Consider the following 17,596-nt stretch of genomic DNA (forward strand, 5'->3'; position numbering starts at 1 on the left):
TTTGAGATCTAAAAAAAGCAACAACATTAAAATGGAGACAGACATTTAAATGGTTGGTGGCACAATATGCACTGTAGGCCTATCTCAGGCCCAGATACTAATTTGACCTTGTCCCTGACCTAAACAGTAAGGAACAATATTAGTCTTCAAACCAACTGGTTCGCTATCAGAGCATCTGCACTCCTTTTTTAAACAACGCGTTAGGGACTTTTCTGCCCCTTTTCTGGAATAGAAACCCTGTGCTGCAATATCTTCATTAAACTGTGACATGTTATGTTTCTATGCAGCATTGATGCATCTGAAGAAGACTCCTCCCTTGGGAGACTCGTTAATGATGATCACTAAAGACTCAATCTCAAAATGAAGGCCATACAAGCAAACGATGAGCCACACTTGTGCCTCTTCGCGACTCGAGATATTGCAGCTGGCGAAGAGTTGACTTATAGTTACGGTGATTCAGACTGGCCATGGAGAACACAGGTGAGGAACTTTTTTGCTAGATGAAATTACCACCCATCTTGGAAGAGCCGGGAGGATGAGCAATTCACTACCCTGTCATGCAATATGTTGTGATGCAGACAGTGTCTCTTAACTACTAAGATGTAATTGATGTCTAATTGTTGTCTTGGTTCACTTATTTCAGGTCATCAAAACTGAATTGTCGTCCAGCCCAAAACCTGGTAAGAACTTTACTAAAGTCATAGATCAATATGAGTTTATTTTTTTCTATTATCACATTTACTATTTCACTTTCACAAATACACATTTATAGTCTAACATCAATTGCACTGGAATGCAGTGCACTTGTTACATACATCAAAAGTTAACTAAATATACAATACATTCAAATATATGAAATAAAAACATTAGTAATAAGAACTCAGTAGTTAGGCTCTTGTGGGCTCATTTAGTAGCTCAACTCATGAGGGATTTGCTCTTCTCCTGAAAAGTTCAGTCCTGCATCTGACCAGAATAGGATGTTCAAAACTAAACGCTACACCAGGCATTTCCTGTGTGCTTTCTTATACAGTAGGTCCCCAGATGTATACAATGCATTAGATCACGTTTTTTGATTTGAGGGGATTTTTCAGTGTTTTAAAAATGTTGATTATGTTTCAGCATCCAGGGGTTTGTCAGTTTCTACAAAAACAGTCTCTTAGTGCATAGATGTCTGTGACTATTTTGCCTGTTGGTCACAGGCTGGGAGCAGAACAGGGGCTGTGGCAGAGCAGAGCACTTAGGGGTGAAGTCCCTTGCTCAAAGGCAAAACAGCAGTAGGTAGTACACAGGGATACACCGGTAACCCACCGGGCTTCAATATCACCGTATACTACCTACTGCCGTTGTGCCCATCAGCAAGGCACTTTACAACACACACATCACAGGCTGATAGCAGGACAGGGGCTGTGGCAGAGCATCAGAGCCCATCAGAAAGGCACTTTACAACACACACATCACAGGCTGATAGCAGGACAGGGGCTGTGGCAGAGCATCAGAGCCCATCAGAAAGGCACTTTACAACACACACATCACAGGCTGATAGCAGGACAGGGGCTCCATAAAATGATTGTTCTCTGTAATAATTGTGCCCGAGCACAAAACAACATATATGTAATTTTTGTCCTGTCTAAACCTGCCATGTCAGTCATTTTTAATTCCAACCAGAATAACCTCATGTTTTTTGGTCACCTGAAAGTACTAGTCCCGTGCGAATCAACATCAAGTTTTATTTGTCACATGCGCCGAATAAAACAGGTGCTTACTTACAAGCCCCTAACCAACAATGCAGTTCAAGAAATAGAGTTAAGAAAATATATACTAAATAAAATAAGTCAGCTTTTGCAGACACGTCTCGCCCCGCATCAGTATAGAAAGGGTCCCTAGCAAACTGCATCAGTATAGAAAGGGTCCCTAGCAAACTGCATCAGTATAGAAAGGGTCCCTAACAAACTGCATCAGTATAGAAAGGGTCCCTAACAAACTGCATCAGTATAGAAAGGGTCCCTAGCAAACTGCATCAGTATAGAAAGGGTCCCTAGCAAACTGCATCACCTTTGTGGGGAGACTAAAATCATCAAATCTTGTTGCAAAGTTACAATGTGTATATCATTGACCGCTAGCCAGAAATAGCAATGTTTTTCTTCCTTCCTCGTCAGACATAAGCACACCTGGCACCATCGAGGTGCAGCTGTTTACTTTCTACACGGGTTGTTATTTTTCAGTTTCCTCCTAAGAACAGATTGTAGTGGTAAAATAAAAAGGGATACATTTTGTTGGTGCCATTTAGGTGACATTGATCTCCAAGCTTCACTCCAGTCAAAACGGGCTTTGCGAGTGTTTGATTCCATTCATTTGCTGTGGGCTGGCGCTAGTGCTCCAGCTTATTTGTATTTAAAACAACTTTTTAAACTTTTATTTAACTCGTCAAGTCAGTTAAGAACAAATTCTTATTTTCAATGACAGCCAGTGGGTTAATTGCCTGTTCAGGGGGCAGAATGATAGATTTTTACCTTGTCAGCTCGGGGATTCAATCTTGCAACCTTTCGGTTACTAGTCCAACGCTCTAACCACTAGGCTACCTGCCGTCCCTACACTCTAACCACTAGGCTACCTGCCGTCCCTACACTCTAACCACTAGGCTACCTGCCGTCCCTACACTCTAACCACTAGGCTACCTGCCGTCCCAACGCTCTAACCACTAGGCTACCTGCCGTCCCTACACTCTAACCACTAGGCTACCTGCCGTCCCTACACTCTAACCACTAGGCTACCTGCCGTCCCTACACTCTAACCACTAGGCTACCTGCCGTCCCTACACTCTAACCACTAGGCTACCTGCCGTCCCTACACTCTAACCACTAGGCTACCTGCCGTCCCTACGCTCTAACCACTAGGCTACCTGCCGTCCCTACACTCTAACCACTAGGCTACCTGCCGTCCCTACACTCTAACCACTAGGCTACCTGCCGTCCCTACACTCTAACCACTAGGCTACCTGCCGTCCCTACACTCTAACCACTAGGCTACCTGCCGTCCCTACACTCTAACCACTAGGCTACCTGCCGTCCCTACACTCTAACCACTAGGCTACCTGCCGTCCCTACACTCTAACCACTAGGCTACCTGCCGTCCCTACACTCTAACCACTAGGCTACCTGCCGTCCCTACACTCTAACCACTAGGCTACCTGCCGTCCCTACACTCTAACCACTAGGCTACCTGCCGTCCCTACACTCTAACCACTAGGCTACCTGCCGTCCCTACACTCTAACCACTAGGCTACCTGCCGTCCCTACACTCTAACCACTAGGCTACCTGCCGTCCCTACACTCTAACCACTAGGCTACCTGCCGTCCCTACACTCTAACCACTAGGCTACCTGCCGTCCCTACACTCTAACCACTAGGCTACCTGCCGTCCCTACACTCTAACCACTAGGCTACCTGCCGTCCCTACACTCTAACCACTAGGCTACCTGCCGTCCCTACACTCTAACCACTAGGCTACCTGCCGTCCCTACACTCTAACCACTAGGCTACCTGCCGTCCCTACACTCTAACCACTAGGCTACCTGCCGCCCCTACACTCTAACCACTAGGCTACCTGCCGTCCCTACACTCTAACCACTAGGCTACCTGCCGTCCCTACACTCTAACCACTAGGCTACCTGCCGTCCCTACACTCTAACCACTAGGCTACCTGCCGTCCCTACACTCTAACCACTAGGCTACCTGCCGTCCCTACACTCTAACCACTAGGCTACCTGCCGTCCCTACACTCTAACCACTAGGCTACCTGCCGTCCCTACACTCTAACCACTAGGCTACCTGCCGTCCCTACACTCTAACCACTAGGCTACCTGCCGCCCCTACACTCTAACCACTAGGCTACCTGCCGTCCCTACACTCTAACCACTAGGCTACCTGCCCCCCCCCTCCACTCTAACCACTAGGCTACCTGCCGTCCCTACACTCTAACCACTAGGCTACCTGCCGTCCCTACACTCTAACCACTAGGCTACCTGCCGTCCCTACACTCTAACCACTAGGCTACCTGCCGTCCCTACACTCTAACCACTAGGCTACCTGCCGTCCCTACACTCTAACCACTAGGCTACCTGCCGTCCCTACACTCTAACCACTAGGCTACCTGCCGTCCCTACACTCTAACCACTAGGCTACCTGCCGTCCCTACACTCTAACCACTAGGCTACCTGCCGTCCCTACACTCTAACCACTAGGCTACCTGCCGCCCCTACACTCTAACCACTAGGCTACCTGCCGTCCCTACACTCTAACCACTAGGCTACCTGCCGTCCCTACACTCTAACCACTAGGCTACCTGCCGTCCCTACACTCTAACCACTAGGCTACCTGCCGTCCCTACACTCTAACCACTAGGCTACCTGCCGTCCCTACACTCTAACCACTAGGCTACCTGCCGTCCCTACACTCTAACCACTAGGCTACCTGCCGTCCCTACACTCTAACCACTAGGCTACCTGCCGTCCCTACACTCTAACCACTAGGCTACCTGCCGCCCCTACACTCTAACCACTAGGCTACCTGCCGTCCCTACACTCTAACCACTAGGCTACCTGCCCCCCCCCTCCACTCTAACCACTAGGCTACCTGCCGTCCCTACACTCTAACCACTAGGCTACCTGCCGCCCCTACACTCTAACCACTAGGCTACCTGCCGTCCCTACACTCTAACCACTAGGCTACCTGCCCCCCCCCTCCACTCTAACCACTAGGCTACCTGCCGTCCCTACACTCTAACCACTAGGCTACCTGCCGTCCCTACACTCTAACCACTAGGCTACCTGCCGTCCCTACACTCTAACCACTAGGCTACCTGCCGTCCCTACACTCTAACCACTAGTCTACCTGCCGTCCCTACACTCTAACCACTAGGCTACCTGCCGTCCCTACACTCTAACCACTAGGCTACCTGCCTCCCCAGCTTAGCCAACGTTTGCTTGCCATTTTTCTTCCTTGACCTTTTCCATTGTCCAGCCTTCTATAGTTACCCACTGTATTGTCCAGCCCAGCCTTCTATAGTTACCCACTGTATTGTCCAGCCCAGCCTTCTATAGTTACCCACTGTATTGTCCAGCCAGCCTTCTATAGTTACCCACTGTATTGTCCAGCCCAGCCTTCTATAGTTACCCACTGTATTGTCCAGCCTAGCCTTCTATAGTTACCCACTGTATTGTCCAGCCCAGCCTTCTATAGTTACCCACTGTATTGTCCAGCCCAGCCTTCTATAGTTACCCACTGTATTGTCCAGCCTAGCCTTCTATAGTTACCTACTGTATTGTCCAGCCCAGCCTTCTATAGTTACCCACTGTATTGTCCAGCCCAGCCTTCTATAGTTACCCACTGTATTGTCCAGCCTAGCCTTCTATAGTTACCCACTGTATTGTCCAGCCCAGCCTTCTATAGTTACCTACTGTATTGTCCAGCCCAGCCTTCTATAGTTACCCACTGTATTGTCCAGCCCAGCCTTCTATAGTTACCCACTGTATTGTCCAGCCCAGCCTTCTATAGTTACCCACTGTATTGTCCAGCCTAGCCTTCTATAGTTACCCACTGTATTGTCCAGCCCAGCCTTCTATAGTTACCCACTGTATTGTCCAGCCCAGCCTTCTATAGTTACCCACTGTATTGTCCAGCCCAGCCTTCTATAGTTACCCACTGTATTGTCCAGCCAGCCTTCTATAGTTACCCACTGTATTGTCCAGCCCAGCCTTCTATAGTTACCCACTGTATTGTCCAGCCAGCCTTCTATAGTTACCCACTGTATTGTCCAGCCCAGCCTTCTATAGTTACCCACTGTATTGTCCAGCCCAGCCTTCTATAGTTACCCACTGTATTGTCCAGCCCAGCCTTCTATAGTTACCTACTGTATTGTCCAGCCCAGCCTTCTATAGTTACCCACTGTATTGTCCAGCCCAGCCTTCTATAGTTACCCACTGTATTGTCCAGCCAGCCTTCTATAGTTACCCACTGTATTGTCCAGCCAGCCTTCTATAGTTACCCACTGTATTGTCCAGCCAGCCTTCTATAGTTACCCACTGTATTGTCCAGCCAGCCTTCTATAGTTACCCACTGTATTGTCCAGCCAGCCTTCTATAGTTACCCACTGTATTGTCCAGCCAGCCTTCTATAGTTACCCACTGTATTGTCCAGCCCAGCCTTCTATAGTTACCCACTGTATTGTCCAGCCCAGCCTTCTATAGTTACCCACTGTATTGTCCAGCCAGCCTTCTATAGTTACCCACTGTATTGTCCAGCCAGCCTTCTATAGTTACCCACTGTATTGTCCAGCCCAGCCTTCTATAGTTACCCACTGTATTGTCCAGCCCAGCCTTCTATAGTTACCCACTGTATTGTCCAGCCTAGCCTTCTATAGTTACCCACTGTATTGTCCAGCCCAGCCTTCTATAGTTACCCACTGTATTGTCCAGCCCAGCCTTCTATAGTTACCCACTGTATTGTCCAGCCAACCTTCTATAGTTACCCACTGTATTGTCCAGCCCAGCCTTCTATAGTTACCCACTGTATTGTCCAGTCAGCCTTCTATAGTTACCCACTGTATTGTCCAGTCAGCCTTCTATAGTTACCCACTGTATTGTCCAGCCCAGCCTTCTATAGTTACCCACTGTATTGTCCAGTCAGCCTTCTATAGTTACCCACTGTATTGTCCAGCCTAGCCTTCTATAGTTACCCACTGTATTGTCCAGCCAACCTTCTATAGTTACCCACTGTATTGTCCAGCCCAGCCTTCTATAGTTACCCACTGTATTGTCCAGTCAGCCTTCTATAGTTACCCACTGTATTGTCCAGTCAGCCTTCTATAGTTACCCACTGTATTGTCCAGCCCAGCCTTCTATAGTTACCCACTGTATTGTCCAGTCAGCCTTCTATAGTTACCCACTGTATTGTCCAGCCCAGCCTTCTATAGTTACCCACTGTATTGTCCAGTCAGCCTTCTATAGTTACCCACTGTATTGTCCAGTCCAGCCTTCTATAGTTACCCACTGTATTGTCCAGCCCAGCCTTCTATAGTTACCCACTGTATTGTCCAGCCTAGCCTTCTATAGTTACCCACTGTATTGTCCAGTCAGCCTTCTATAGTTACCCACTGTATTGTCCAGTCAGCCTTCTATAGTTACCCACTGTATTGTCCAGCCCAGCCTTCTATAGTTACCCACTGTATTGTCCAGTCAGCCTTCTATAGTTACCCACTGTATTGTCCAGCCCAGCCTTCTATAGTTACCCACTGTATTGTCCAGTCAGCCTTCTATAGTTACCCACTGTATTGTCCAGTCCAGCCTTCTATAGTTACCCACTGTATTGTCCAGCCCAGCCTTCTATAGTTACCCACTGTATTGTCCAGTCAGCCTTCTATAGTTACCCACTGTATTGTCCAGCCCAGCCTTCTATAGTTACCCACTGTATTGTCCAGCCCAGCCTTCTATAGTTACCCACTGTATTGTCCAGCCCAGCCTTCTATAGTTACCCACTGTATTGTCCAGCCCAGCCTTCTATAGTTACCCACTGTATTGTCCAGCCAGCCTTCTATAGTTACCCACTGTATTGTCCAGCCCAGCCTTCTATAGTTACCCACTGTATTGTCCAGCCCAGCCTTCTATAGTTACCCACTGTATTGTCCAGCCAGCCTTCTATAGTTACCCACTGTATTGTCCAGCCCAGCCTTCTATAGTTACCCACTGTATTGTCCAGCCCAGCCTTCTATAGTTACCCACTGTATTGTCCAGCCTAGCCTTCTATAGTTACCCACTGTATTGTCCAGCCAGCCTTCTATAGTTACCCACTGTATTGTCCAGCCCAGCCTTCTATAGTTACCCACTGTATTGTCCAGCCTAGCCTTCTATAGTTACCCACTGTATTGCCCAGCCCAGCCTTCTATAGTTACCCACTGTATTGTCCAGCCCAGCCTTCTATAGTTACCCACTGTATTGTCCAGCCCAGCCTTCTATAGTTACCCACTGTATTGTCCAGCCCAGCCTTCTATAGTTACCCACTGTATTGTCCAGCCCAGCCTTCTATAGTTACCCACTGTATTGTCCAGCCTAGCCTTCTATAGTTACCCACTGTATTGTCCAGCCTAGCCTTCTATAGTTACCCACTGTATTGTCCAGCCCAGCCTTCTATAGTTACCCACTGTATTGTCCAGTCAGCCTTCTATAGTTACCCACTGTATTGTCCAGCCCAGCCTTCTATAGTTACCCACTGTATTGTCCAGTCAGCCTTCTATAGTTACCCACTGTATTGTCCAGCCCAGCCTTCTATAGTTACCCACTGTATTGTCCAGTCAGCCTTCTATAGTTACCCACTGTATTGTCCAGTCCAGCCTTCTATAGTTACCCACTGTATTGTCCAGCCCAGCCTTCTATAGTTACCCACTGTATTGTCCAGTCAGCCTTCTATAGTTACCCACTGTATTGTCCAGCCCAGCCTTCTATAGTTACCCACTGTATTGTCCAGCCCAGCCTTCTATAGTTACCCACTGTATTGTCCAGCCCAGCCTTCTATAGTTACCCACTGTATTGTCCAGCCCAGCCTTCTATAGTTACCCACTGTATTGTCCAGCCAGCCTTCTATAGTTACCCACTGTATTGTCCAGCCCAGCCTTCTATAGTTACCCACTGTATTGTCCAGCCCAGCCTTCTATAGTTACCCACTGTATTGTCCAGCCAGCCTTCTATAGTTACCCACTGTATTGTCCAGCCCAGCCTTCTATAGTTACCCACTGTATTGTCCAGCCCAGCCTTCTATAGTTACCCACTGTATTGTCCAGCCTAGCCTTCTATAGTTACCCACTGTATTGTCCAGCCAGCCTTCTATAGTTACCCACTGTATTGTCCAGCCCAGCCTTCTATAGTTACCCACTGTATTGTCCAGCCTAGCCTTCTATAGTTACCCACTGTATTGTCCAGCCCAGCCTTCTATAGTTACCCACTGTATTGTCCAGCCCAGCCTTCTATAGTTACCCACTGTATTGTCCAGCCCAGCCTTCTATAGTTACCCACTGTATTGTCCAGCCCAGCCTTCTATAGTTACCCACTGTATTGTCCAGCCCAGCCTTCTATAGTTACCCACTGTATTGTCCAGCCTAGCCTTCTATAGTTACCCACTGTATTGTCCAGCCAGCCTTCTATAGTTACCCACTGTATTGTCCAGCCTAGCCTTCTATAGTTACCCACTGTATTGTCCAGCCCAGCCTTCTATAGTTACCCACTGTATTGTCCAGCCCAGCCTTCTATAGTTACCCACTGTATTGTCCAGCCAGCCTTCTATAGTTACCCACTGTATTGTCCAGCCTAGCCTTCTATAGTTACCCACTGTATTGTCCAGCCCAGCCTTCTATAGTTACCCACTGTATTGTCCAGCCCAGCCTTCTATAGTTACCTACTGTATTGTCCAGCCAGCCTTCTATAGTTACCCACTGTATTGTCCAGCCCAGCCTTCTATAGTTACCCACTGTATTGTCCAGCCCAGCCTTCTATAGTTACCCACTGTATTGTCCAGCCAGCCTTCTATAGTTACCCACTGTATTGTCCAGCCCAGCCTTCTATAGTTACCCACTGTATTGTCCAGCCAGCCTTCTATAGTTACCTACTGTATTGTCCAGCCCAGCCTTCTATAGTTACCCACTGTATTGTCCAGCCCAGCCTTCTATAGTTACCCACTGTATTGTCCAGCCCAGCCTTCTATAGTTACCCACTGTATTGTCCAGCCCAGCCTTCTATAGTTACCCACTGTATTGTCCAGCCCAGCCTTCTATAGTTACCCACTGTATTGTCCAGCCCAGCCTTCTATAGTTACCCACTGTATTGTCCAGTCAGCCTTCTATAGTTACCCACTGTATTGTCCAGCCCAGCCTTCTATAGTTACCCACTGTATTGTCCAGCCCAGCCTTCTATAGTTACCCACTGTATTGTCCAGCCCAGCCTTCTATAGTTACCCACTGTATTGTCCAGCCCAGCCTTCTATAGTTACCCACTGTATTGTCCAGCCAGCCTTCTATAGTTACCCACTGTATTGTCCAGCCCAGCCTTCTATAGTTACCCACTGTATTGTCCAGCCCAGCCTTCTATAGTTACCCACTGTATTGTCCAGCCAGCCTTCTATAGTTACCCACTGTATTGTCCAGCCCAGCCTTCTATAGTTACCCACTGTATTGTCCAGCCCAGCCTTCTATAGTTACCCACTGTATTGTCCAGCCTAGCCTTCTATAGTTACCCACTGTATTGTCCAGCCAGCCTTCTATAGTTACCCACTGTATTGTCCAGCCCAGCCTTCTATAGTTACCCACTGTATTGTCCAGCCTAGCCTTCTATAGTTACCCACTGTATTGTCCAGCCCAGCCTTCTATAGTTACCCACTGTATTGTCCAGCCCAGCCTTCTATAGTTACCCACTGTATTGTCCAGCCCAGCCTTCTATAGTTACCCACTGTATTGTCCAGCCCAGCCTTCTATAGTTACCCACTGTATTGTCCAGCCCAGCCTTCTATAGTTACCCACTGTATTGTCCAGCCTAGCCTTCTATAGTTACCCACTGTATTGTCCAGCCAGCCTTCTATAGTTACCCACTGTATTGTCCAGCCTAGCCTTCTATAGTTACCCACTGTATTGTCCAGCCCAGCCTTCTATAGTTACCCACTGTATTGTCCAGCCCAGCCTTCTATAGTTACCCACTGTATTGTCCAGCCAGCCTTCTATAGTTACCCACTGTATTGTCCAGCCTAGCCTTCTATAGTTACCCACTGTATTGTCCAGCCCAGCCTTCTATAGTTACCCACTGTATTGTCCAGCCCAGCCTTCTATAGTTACCTACTGTATTGTCCAGCCAGCCTTCTATAGTTACCCACTGTATTGTCCAGCCCAGCCTTCTATAGTTACCCACTGTATTGTCCAGCCCAGCCTTCTATAGTTACCCACTGTATTGTCCAGCCAGCCTTCTATAGTTACCCACTGTATTGTCCAGCCCAGCCTTCTATAGTTACCCACTGTATTGTCCAGCCAGCCTTCTATAGTTACCTACTGTATAGTCCAGCCCAGCCTTCTATAGTTACCCACTGTATTGTCCAGCCCAGCCTTCTATAGTTACCCACTGTATTGTCCAGCCCAGCCTTCTATAGTTACCCACTGTATTGTCCAGCCCAGCCTTCTATAGTTACCCACTGTATTGTCCAGCCAGCCTTCTATAGTTACCCACTGTATTGTCCAGCCCAGCCTTCTATAGTTACCCACTGTATTGTCCAGTCCAGCCTTCTATAGTTACCCACTGTATTGTCCAGCCAGCCTTCTATAGTTACCCACTGTATTGTCCAGCCAGCCTTCTATAGTTACCCACTGTATTGTCCAGCCCAGCCTTCTATAGTTACCCACTGTATTGTCCAGTCCAGCCTTCTATAGTTACCCACTGTATTGTCCAGCCAGCCTTCTATAGTTACCCACTGTATTGTCCAGCCAGCCTTCTATAGTTACCCACTGTATTGTCCAGCCCAGCCTTCTATAGTTACCCACTGTATTGTCCAGCCTAGCCTTCTATAGTTACCCACTGTATTGTCCAGCCAGCCTTCTATAGTTACCCACTGTATTGTCCAGCCCAGCCTTCTATAGTTACCCACTGTATTGTCCAGCCAGCCTTCTATAGTTACCCACTGTATTGTCCAGCCTAGCCTTCTATAGTTACCCACTGTAGGGAAAAGGTTTTGGGGGGACTCATATCAGAGGAAAAAAGAAAAGCAGTCAATCATGTCAATAACTGTTTTATCCCTCCTCTGTAGTCCCAAATTAAGTCCAAGTGATTGATGATGTCACTGAATAAACAAACCTCAGCTACAAACTCCTCATCAAGCATTTACACTAGTATGTGTTGGGTTTGTTGTGGCGGCAATTGCAGAGAAATGCAATTATCTCCTCCCTAAACTCTCATACTCTCTTGAGAGCATTAGGCCTACCCTTACTCAGCTACCTAACATCATTATGTAAAAGTAGATCATGATGCTCAGCAGACTACGAAACGAGCCATGTTGAAGGATAAATGTTGATCGGATAAAGTTTATGATAGTCAAAGCTGAGTCCAATGTTCTTTAAGTCAAAGCTGAGTTTAGCCAAAGCATGTTCAGGCAGTGTGGTCTATCCGCGTCGAAAGAGCCAATAGGCGGGCAGACAGACCCTTGTACCACTGTTAGCAGCTCTGATTGGCAGTAACTGGTATGTTACTGATATTGATTGACAGCACTTAATGGGCAGGACTATTGGAAAACAGATTCTCCCATTGGATAATATTGAGCAAGGGCTCATTTTGTTACTAAATATCAGATTTATTTCTGCTGGGATTTTTTTTTAAATGTAAGCAAAATGATCTTTAAAAAATTTATAAAACAACATCTCATGGCACATTAGGGACTGTGTAATGACACACAATAACACACGCACACAGACACAGTCTATCACACTAACACACACAATCTACACCCACATTATTCTTTAGTTGTATTGTTTGTATAAGTCATAGTATTCTAACCCTAATGCTGATTCTAACCCTAATGATGATTCTAACCCTAATGCTGATTCTAACCCTAATGCTGATTCTAACCCTAATGCTGATTCTAACCCTAATGCTGATTCTAACCCTAATGCTGATTCTATCCCTAATGCTGATTCTAACCCTAATGCTGATTCTAACCCTAATGCTGATTCTAACCCTAATGATGATTCTAACCCTAATGCTGATTCTAACCCTAATGATGATTCTAACCCTAATGCTGATTCTAACCCTAATGCTGATTCTAACCCTAATGCTGATTCTAACCCTAATGCTGATTCTAACCCTAAACCCCCTAGAAACAGCCATATTCATTGTCTGGACCTGCAAATGTCCCCAGTTGGTCGAATGTTTGTCAGTTTGCTATTCTTGCGTGGACTTCTGGTCCCCACAAGTATAGTTAATCATGTCCACTCTCACACTCGAACACACACAATCTACACACACATTATTCTTTAGGTATATTGTTGTATTTAATATTTGTGTGAATGTTTTTGGCTATTAGTGTGTCCGTGCTTGGTTACTTGTCGTGTTTTATGGTAATTTTTGTTGGATTGTACCTCAACTTTAAAGGAGCTAATAGTATTTAAGTATTTCTGTGCCACGTAGGTTTATTTTGTTTGCCTTGTTTGACTGATTTCAGCTCATTGACGCGTTGCAGAATGACAACTCCCAACCCTTTCAGAACAGCAGGGACACGGATGGATCAGATTCCAACTTGAAAGAAGATGCGGAGACCGTGCCTGTGTCTTCCAGCCCCAAACTCACGGTAAGAGAACTTGAATGATGGCCACAGTCGATCGTTGATCCCCCTTTAAATTGTCTATCAGCCTAACTCCCCAGTTATTATAGCCCCGAGCGTATTAACCTAGATCAGGGCTATTCAACTATATTCTTACAGTTGGCAGATTTGAAAAAGGTTATTTACTGGGGACCAGACATTTTTCACATGCGATTGCTTTTCCTAAGACCGGTATGAACCACTTTTTTGGCCGACTTATAACACAGTTGACCTGCATTACATTCTTCATACATAGCTTTGTTTTTGATTTTTATTTACACATAGGAAACCTTTTATGCATGGCATATGTCAGCTGACCAGCATCACATTCCATTCTGTATTTATTTAATTTCATTCTTTCCTGTTTTACACAATTTATTTTGAACATAAAAAACACACAAGTGTTTCCCTTCGAATGGAAGAAATTGCACTTTGGGAGAGAGCAGAAAAGTGCAACCCGCCGGTATGAAGATTCACATTTGACAGGAAGAAACAGTGTTTGTTTTCATGTGAGAGAAGCTGGATTTACACGTGTCTGTTTAGGAATTATTCTGCAATAATATGCTCAGTCCAAAACGTTGCACAGCCCACAGACTGAAGTGCCTCAGATAAGATGTTTGCACGTCTCCGAACTCTAGGTAGAGGGAACCCTTGTCATGTGACATTGGCACCTTAGCATTCGCAGAGAAGTCTCCCCGTCGCATCGGTATAGAAAGGATCCCTAACAAACTGCATCACCTTTGTGGGGAGACTAAACTCATCAAATCATGTTGCAAAGCTATCTTTCAGCTTAACTGAAAACTCTGACATTACTGGTGTCATCTGTACTCGGGATGGCTTTATGAGGCTGGACAAATGACATTTTTAACAACGCTTTTTTTCTGGTAAAAATGAGTTCATTGCATCCGTCGTGGAGCCCAGTTTCATAATATTACCATATGTCCCAGTTGCTTGCTTTAGTTTTGAAGTAATCGTGAAAAAACAGGCCTTATTTTAGGTCATTTTTCACCCTGCCATCTCCTATTAGTTCTACTGAGCACCGTGGCACCAACTCACCTTCTGAACGTTCTATTCCCAGCCCATTGTTCTGCATCACAATGCCATCTCCTATTAGTTCTACTGAGCACCGTGGCACCAACTCACCTTCTGAACGTTCTATTCCCAGCCCATTGTTCTGCATCACAATGCCTGCATTGCTATTGTTGGCAATGAGACCTGCCCACGTTGGTAGTTAAAAGGTCAACCACAACAAGAAATTACTCATGGAACTCTGAGGTCGTCCCATTGTTTCCTATGGGGAAATATAGGTATGTCTGTCTATTTTGCTAAATATCTCGCAATGTGTATATTTAGATTGTTTTCTTCTCAAATTGGACACCATTGGACACCTCTTTCTAATTATGTAAGGCTGGGCAGCGTACTCCGTTGTCATCCAACGCCCCGATAATACCTGTTGCCCTTGGAGCGCTGAGCTCCCCCCATTGTTTTCCTATGGAGAGCTGCATGCTGGTGTCGTGTTTTTACTGTCATTAAATTGAAGACTTATAGTTTTTATCAAAGATTCTCTGTAATTAGTTATTACGCGATCAACTAAATAATAACGTAACTAATTGTTTTTTTTTGTTGTTTTTTTTATAAATAAATTTCTCCCCCTTTCTCCCCAATTTTCATGGTATCCAATTGCTAGTAATTACTATCTTGTCTCATCCCTACAACTCCCGTACGGGCTCGGGAGAGACGAAGGTCGAAAGCCATGCGTCCTCCGAAGCACAACCCATCCAAGCCGCACTGCTTCTTAACACAGCGCGCCTCCAACCCGGAAGCCAGCCGCACCAATGTGTCGGAGGAAACACCGTGCACCTGACTACCTTGGTTAGCGTGCACTGCGCCTGGCCCGCCACAGGAGTGGCTGGAGCGCGATGAGACAAGGATATCCCTACCGGCCAAACCCTACCTAGCCCAAAGAAGTTAACATGCTTTTCTTGTTTCAAGTATGTTTTATTATGAAAAGTACAATATATCCTTGTATACTTGTACAACTATGGAGCGTATGTCCATATATAATTATACAATTAGTTATTCAACATAAAAGACAACAAATGATCACATTGTTATTTTAACAGTGTTATTGTCACAATTATAGGAAGACACGCATGTGTGTGTGTGAGAGTGTGTCCAGTGTGTGTGTTTGTGTCCAGTGTGTATGTGTGTGTCCAGTGTGTGTGTTTGTCCAGTGGGTGTGTGTATCTGTCCAGTGTGTGTGTGTGTGTGTCAAGTGTGTGTGTGTCAAGTGTGTGTGTGTCCAGTGTGTCTGTGTGTGTGTCCAGTGTGTGTGTGTGTGTGTCCAGAATGTCTGTGTGTCCAGTGTGTGTGTTTGTCCAGTGTGTGTGTGTATCTGTCCAGTGTGTCTGTGTGTGTGTCCAGTGTGTGTGTGTGTGTGTGTCCAGAATGTGTGTGTGTCCAGTGTGTGTGTGTGTGTCCAGTGTGTCTGTGTGTGTGTCCAGTGTGTGTGTGTGTGTCCAGAATGTGTGTGTGTCCAGTGTGTGTGTGTGTGTCCAGTGTGTGTCTGTCCAGTGTGTGTGTGTGTATCTGTCCAGTGTGTCCAGTGTGTGTGTGTGTGTGTCCAGTGTGTGTGTGTGTCCAGTGTGAGTGTGTGTGTGTGTGTGTCCAGTGTGTGTGTGTTTGTCCAGTGTGTGTGTGTGTGTGTGTGTGTCCTGTGTGTTTGTGTGTCCAGTGTGTGTGTGTGAGTTTGTCCAGTGTGTGTGTGTGTGTGTGTGTGTGTGTATCCAGTGTGTGTGTGTGTGTGTATGTGTGTGTGTGTATATATGTGTGTGTATGTGTGTGTGTGTGTGTGTGTGTGTGTGCGTGCGAATGTGTGTGTGTGTCTATGTGTGTGTGTGTCCAGAATGTCTGTGTGTCCAGTGTGTGTGTTTGTCCAGTGTGTGTGTGTATATCTGTCCAGTGTGTCTGTGTGTGTGTCCAGTGTGTGTGTGTGTGTGTGTCCAGAATGTGTGTGTGTCCAGTGTGTGTGTGTGTGTGTGTGTCCAGTGTGTGTGTGTGTGTGTCCAGTGTGTGTATCTGTCCAGTGTGTGTGTGTGTGTGTGTGTGTGTCCAGTGTGTGTGTGTGTGTGTGTGTGTCCAGTGTGTGTGTCAAGTGTGAGTGTGTGTGTGTCCAGTGTGAGTGTGTGTGTGTCCAGTGTGAGTGTGTGTGTGTCCAGTGTGAGTGTGTCCAGTGTGTGTGTGTGTGTGTCCAGTGTGTGTGTGTCCAGTGTGTGTCTGTGTGTGTGTGTGTGTGTCCTGTGTGTTTGTGTGTCCAGTGTGTGTGTGTGTGTGTGAGTTTGTCCAGTGTGTGTGTGTGTGTGTGGTTGTCCAGCGTGTATGTGTGTGTGTGGTTGTCCAGCGTGTATGTGTGTGTGTCCAGTGTGTGTGTGTATCCAGTGTGTGTGTGTATGTGTGTGTATATATGTGTGTGTGTGCGTGCGAATGTGTGTGTGTGTGTGTGTGTGTGTGTGTGTCAGGTTATTATTTCAGGGACACTGAGGAGTCATAATCAACCCCAAACCCTGGATAGAGGGGCTCAGTGAATGTGGAGGTGAATGTGATCAGGTGGGTCAGTGTGTCAGAGGAGGCTCTATAGAAGGACAGAGTGCCGGCTGGACAGTCCAGATACACTCCTACTCTGTGGGAGCTGGAGGAGGGGACGTCTATGGTAGTGGGATTATTATTGTGCCAGGCAGAGTAACTGTTGTCATAGCAGAACAGACTCCAGGACTTGTCATTGAATCCAAGACAACAGTCATTAACCCCTCCTCTCCTGCTGATTCCTTTATATGTCACTCCTATATCAGCCCCATTCCCACTCCACTGTACCTCCCAGTAACAGCGCCCAGTCAGACCCTTTCTACACAGCACCTGTCCCCAGTCCTCAAATCTCTCTGCGTGATCAGGATACGGCTGCTTCTCTCTCCTACATGTCACCTTTCTGTTCTCCTTAGACAGAGAGAGGAGTCTGTCTACTGTGTTGAGGTCCAGTGTGAGATCACAGACATCTGATGGATGAAACCAGACACAATATTAGAAATCATCATCATTCACATTAGAATGTTAATTCACTTTTCACTAATTCATTTAATGTAGATGTTTCTAGGTATCAAAAGGAGAAGTTAAGGTAACTTGAGACTTGTTGAATGATCATATGTTATACTGTATGGTAATATAAAACACAC

At 46.4% G+C, this 17,596-nt stretch overlaps 1 long non-coding RNA gene across 1 annotated transcript; it reads left to right on the forward strand.

Moving 5' to 3' along the window:
* The first annotated feature begins 54 nt into the window (after nt 1–54).
* On the forward strand, nt 55–13,347 carry LOC129832485 (uncharacterized). The gene is made up of 3 exons (XR_008755951.1): nt 55–480; nt 644–680; nt 13,233–13,347. It is a non-coding gene; the product is annotated as an uncharacterized LOC129832485 (long non-coding RNA).
* Nucleotides 13,348–17,596: the final 4,249 nt, after the last annotated feature.

This window comes from Salvelinus fontinalis, chromosome 2, assembly GCF_029448725.1.
Source record: "Salvelinus fontinalis isolate EN_2023a chromosome 2, ASM2944872v1, whole genome shotgun sequence".
NCBI lineage: Eukaryota > Metazoa > Chordata > Actinopteri > Salmoniformes > Salmonidae > Salvelinus > Salvelinus fontinalis.